The sequence below is a fragment of the Cheilinus undulatus genome, linkage group 11 (assembly GCF_018320785.1).
Source record: "Cheilinus undulatus linkage group 11, ASM1832078v1, whole genome shotgun sequence".
Taxonomy (NCBI): Eukaryota; Metazoa; Chordata; class Actinopteri; order Labriformes; family Labridae; genus Cheilinus; species Cheilinus undulatus.
Genome location: NC_054875.1, coordinates 37,016,559 through 37,022,049, shown reverse-complemented (window position 1 = coordinate 37,022,049; position 5,491 = coordinate 37,016,559). Strand labels below are relative to the sequence as shown.

Here is a 5,491-nt window from a genome sequence, read left to right as displayed (position 1 = left end):
TATGAATATATATTTGTAGGAATGTATGTTTATGTGTATATTATGTTCATATAGAATATCTATATGAAAAAAGTGATCGTGCATCCAGGTGTTTGTAGTCATTTTTTTCTAAATGGATGTTGATTAATGATTGTGAGATGGGGCTACGATTGATGTTACATTTTGGTATTGTTTCTATGAAAATAAAAGTTGGATAACGAATTATGTTTTGTTCTTGGTTTTATATTTTTGACACTGTAAAGAAGGGGCAGAACTGGATAGCTTTTGCTTCATTCTGTCTCTTCTCAAATGTGTATTGACATACGTGTGTATGTGCATTTGTTTTGTTTATTTTGGACTGTTGGTAATCTATATATGAAATGTTTAATATGCATATGCATACAATTTGTCTTGACATTGATGGGTTTTTTTTTTGTTATTTAATTTTTTTTCTTTTAAAGTGTGAGATGAATAAAAACCAAATCAAAATCAAACATTATGTCTAAATGTATTCTAAATAGGATTACTATCCTTTGATTAAAAAAAGGGGCTGACTGAATTTACACTGGATTACAAAAACCCCCCAGCATTTTTACACCACAATTGATAATTTCACTTAATCTTTGTAACATATTTCACACAACACTACTGTTGTGTACTGCAATATTTTTATAACAGTTTTCACAAGTGGATTGTCTAAAAATGTCTTATTAAAGAGTAAAGATTTAAATTGGACACTAACAAAAACCAATAATGCATCAAAATCAATTTTGTTGCTCATCTTTGACGTATCCAGGACTAGCTTGAAAAAAAAAAATCCAGCAGTCAAGTGACATTTATTAAAGGCTAATTTTCAGGGTTTTTTTCATGTCAAAACAACCATGACTTCACTAGCAAGGACCACACCAGAACAGAATGTGTTTGAAGATTTAATGAAGATTTAGGATAATGTGCTGTGAGATTGTTAGTTATAATGAATGATAAGGTATGAGAGTATGATGTTATCGGATTGTCTGGGAGATGTTGAGGCTCGGCAGAGGGAGACTCAGGATGGGGGTTCTGTCTCAGGTGATGTTTCTGCCCGAGCTGATCTTGACCCCCAAAAGAGTTATGGCCGGATGGTGCTTAGCTGAGTGTGGGCTTGACGAAGGTCGTTGAGGTTGTTACGAATGTAGGAATGGTATGCTTGGGATGACCAGCGTCCGAAGATTGAATGGTTTTATCGGAGATGCCGAGTCTGGATGCTGAGGATGCTGCGCCGATGCGGAATGAGTGAGCTGCGTGATGATGGGTGGATGATGAGTTTGATGAAGAAGTTTATTCCAGCAAGATAGGTCTGAATGGTGGTGGACCGGATTTTTTGTATTTTGTGAGCGTGGGAGGTAAAGTTACAGATGGACACGATGTCCAAGGAAGGAAAAGGAATTTTGTATGTTGTATGGTAGGATTTGAAGCAGTTCCAGCCAGTGAGGTAGGCGGAGAGAGTGGAGGGAGCTACGCTGTTCAGGATTGCATCCTGTGAGGCCCGTGTGAGATGAATGAGCTGTGGAGCTAGTTGAAGATTGTCGCTGAAAACGGTGGGACAGGAACTGGATGTGGATCGGACTCTGGGGCCAATCTCCTGAATTTCTGGAACGAAAAACGAGATAGGGCGTCAGCTATGGAGTTGAGGTAACCGGGAATGTGAGCTGCTTTGAAGATCAACTGGTGATGGGCTGAGATTAATGTGAGTCTGCGTAGGAACTGCATGATGACGAGGGAATTTGATCAGCCTTTATTAATGATGTCCACTGCTGCTGTGTTATCGGAGTGAATGAGTATGGTTTTTCCTGACCATTTGTGCCCCTATAAAGTATGGCTGCAATGATGATGGGATAAAGTTCGTATAGTGCGGATGGAGGAGACTGGGATTCGGAGTCTGGAGATTGAATTTCTGTTGGCCAGGGGGAAGTGAACCATCTTCCTCTGTAATAGCCTCCATAACCTACGGAAGGGGCTGCGTTGGTGTAAAGTTGAATCTCTTCAGGTTGAGTGATAAAGTCATCGTAGAAGAACGAGATGCCGTTCCACGTAGATGGGAATTGCTGCCACATTCGCATTTCCATGCATCATCGAGGGTGATTCTGTTATGTAAGGATGGGACGGTTGCGGCTTTAGTGAGGAGGTTGGACAGGAAGGATTTTCCTTGAGAGATGATGCGGATGGCGTAGTTGAGATGACCAAGAAGTGCTAATAGCTGGCGTTTGGTGCATCTGTCTGTTAGGATATAGTCTGATAGGAGCAGAGTGATGCGTTGGATCTTTTCTTGAGGCAGTGATGCTTGAAAGGAGACTGAGTCGAGTGTGATGCCGAGAAACTTGATTGATGTACTAGGTCCGGATGTTTTTTCTTCAGAGAGAGGGATGCCTAACTTTGAGAAGGCAGTTGTGAGGTTGATGAGGCCAGACTTGGGGGGTGAGGATGGTGGAGTTACGATGAGGAAGTTGTCTAAGAGGTGTAGAACATAGGGGAGTCTACGGTTGTTGGTCAGGATCCAGCAGAGCGCTTCTGAGAGGGAGTCGAATATTTTTGGACTGCTTCTGCAGCCGAATGGGAGGTGCACGGCAAAGTAATAGGCGCCTTTCCAACGTACTCCAAAGTAGCACCAGAAGTCTGGGTGAATGGGTAAAACTTAAAATGCGCTTGTGATGTCTGCCTTGGAGAGCCAGGCTCCCTGACCAGCTAGGCGGATAAGGGTGATGGCGTGATTGATGTTTGATGTTGCATTGAGAAGTCTGGACAAGGGATGAGGCTGTTGATGCTTGGAATGTGTGAGCCATGTGGGGAGGAGAGGTCGATGATTAACCTCTTTTTACCAGAGTACTTCCAAGTGGCCACGCCCAGGGGGCTGACTCTAAAAGTCTGAAATGGTGGCTTATCAAAAGGGCCTATCATGAACCCTTCTTTGACCTCTTTTTCTAGCAAAGAATCAACTATGCTGGGTTCTTTGAGAGCAGACTGAAGGTTGTGGCAAATGTGGGAAGTGTCCAGAAGTATGTCTATGCCCGGGTGAAAACCATTAGTGAAACCATCTATGAGAAAATTAACAAACTCTCTGTCTGGGTGATTTTTTAAGGCTTTGGCCAGAGCGTTTACCTTGACAGGTGTGCTGAGGTACCGTGCTAGTCAGTCGGCAGGTGTTGTGGGATTGTGAGGGCAGGAGTTCCTGGCATGGGCACCGCCGCAGAAAGAGCAGACGTGCAGGAGGCGGCAATTGGAGACGGTGCATCCAAGGTGGTTAAAGTTGTTACACACCATCCTTCCGGCTTGATAGAGGATGGGCCTTCCTCTTTTGTCAACTCCTCTGGGCAGAGGGACGTTGACTGTAGGTCGGATGTCTATAGGTTTTGGAATGATGGGAGGTGGAGGTGCTGCAGGAGATAGACGGTTGAGGATAGAAGTGTTGCGTGACAAGGATGGATGTGAGTGAGGTGGGAGAGTGATGGTGCATGCTGTAGCAGGGTGAGAGGGAGCTCCGCATAGCTCACATGAGAGAGAGGTGCGGGCTGCAAAGATGCGGCAGTATAGTTCGGAGTCGAGGGTGCCCCAGTACGTGCCCTGATTGAATTGATGTACTCGGCTAGTACTCGGCTAAAAAAAAAAAAAAAAACGTAAGTACGTGATAGTTGTAAAAGCCTGTTCCTCCGAAATGGAGGGCCATGTCAAGTACTATAGTGAGATAGTTGTCAAGCTCTGATCTGCGGGAAGGAAAGGCTGCGCAGATAGTGTCACGATATAGTGAGAAAGCTAAGGCGAATTCGGCTGGTGTTAGATCTTTGGATCTGGTGGGAAGTTGGTGGCAAAGCTGAGCTGGACCGGAATGAGTTTGTATTTCTCTAGGCTGATTTGTGTCGATAATGGATGGATTGAGGAGTTGAGCTAGATCTACATAATTACAGGAGAGGATTTGACGACATAGTGCTGGTGAGATGGGAGAGGGGTGGTTGATGGATGAGGCTGGTTGTGTTGGTGGTGTTGCTGTGGCAAGGGTGTAGTTATTGAAAGGAGGTAGAAAAACATTTGGGTGTTGGGAAGGGGGGGGGGGGTTGAAAGGATAGATCAGTGGGACGTAGAGGAGGTTGAAGATTTCTGGTTTGGTTGATTTGGGTTGGAGCTCCTTGAGCTGCTGGAGGGTTAGCTTTGGCTGAGAGAGAAAAAGGGGCCATGTTGCTGTTAGTGGCCTGAATAAGAGAAGAGGAAGGGATGATGGGATGAGAGGATGAATGTGCATGGGGAATATGTGGAGCCTGCGTACACAAGGATGAAAAGAAAGCTGAGATAGCTTGAGAAAGGTTAGACACAGAAGGAGCAGGCACAGGGGGTAATACGACCTGACCGCCGGCAGGGGGAGCTGCTGAGGGAGCTTGTGGCTGTGGCATCGGCTCGGTGACGTCACGCCTGACGTCTGTCGCAGTGGTTGGCTCTGGCGGAGAAGCAGGAAGCGCGGGAGGTTCTGTTGTTGTCATGGTGTTTATGGAAGTGGAGTACAGCCGGAATAGTGTTGGTTTATTGTCGTTGCAATGGAATGGAATCCCTTTAACTTTTAGTGCTGGACGCAGGCGGGCAACAGTCCAGTCGCCGATGTGCGGCCCAGATTGAGAGCGAGGAGTCAGTCGTGATGAGGAAGAAGCGCCGTGTTGAGCTTGATAACTGTTAGCTGGTGAGCGAGGCCGTTGTGGAAGGGAGTGGAGCCGGCGTCCTTGTCTGTGGCGTCTTTGTGCTCCGTATCGAGCTGAAGGTGGAGATGGAGGTTGAGACCTTACGAGAGTCGGAGGAATTATGCTGGGTGATCTTGGGTTGATTTGGCTGATTCGAGGCACTCTGACCACTGAACGCAGGCGGCTTCGCTGAGATTCTCTGCTGTGGTGTGAATCGGGCTGTGATTCTGCTGGTTGCTGTTCTTCCGTGATCGGAGGATACTCTGTTTGGTACAGGTCATCGAACAGATCTTAGTCCGAATCATGAAGTTGGAGTTCTGAATCCATGGTAAGTTCTTGTTTGTTTTTTAATTTGCTTTAGTTCGTGCGAACGTTAAGCGAGAGATGCAATCTGTCTCTGTGAAGTCTCTGAGACAAACAGAGTGGAGAGGGATGGCTGTGTTTAAGTGGGTTAGTTAGGTGATTGAGGGTGTGGTTTTAGTGTGGCCCTCCTCCTGAACTTAAAGTATTAACTGCATTTCTTGTCGTCCTGCTGGCATTTATATGGTTGAAATACCCTAAATATCTAAATATTTGGTAGCTTTAGGCAGGACTGAGGTTGATGAAAAGAATCAACCAAAAATTGTGGAGAAAAATGTCTGTTAGTTTGTTAGTTCCCATGTTTAGTTTTGCTTTAGGTGCTCCCTGGTCCTGCCAGTATCTCAAAGCAGAGTCCTAAAAGGTGAAAACCAATAATCAAAACCAAAAAGGATCCAAGCACATGCTTAATGCAAAGCTGAATAGCTTATATGAGTCTTTGTATTTACAGCGTTAGA

General features: G+C 45.3%; 1 pseudogene; it reads right to left on the bottom strand.

The window, feature by feature from the left end:
• Positions 1–864: 864 nt before the first annotated feature.
• Positions 865–2,913, bottom strand: LOC121517340 (annotated as a pseudogene).
• Between the last annotated feature and the right edge of the window lie 2,578 nt (positions 2,914–5,491).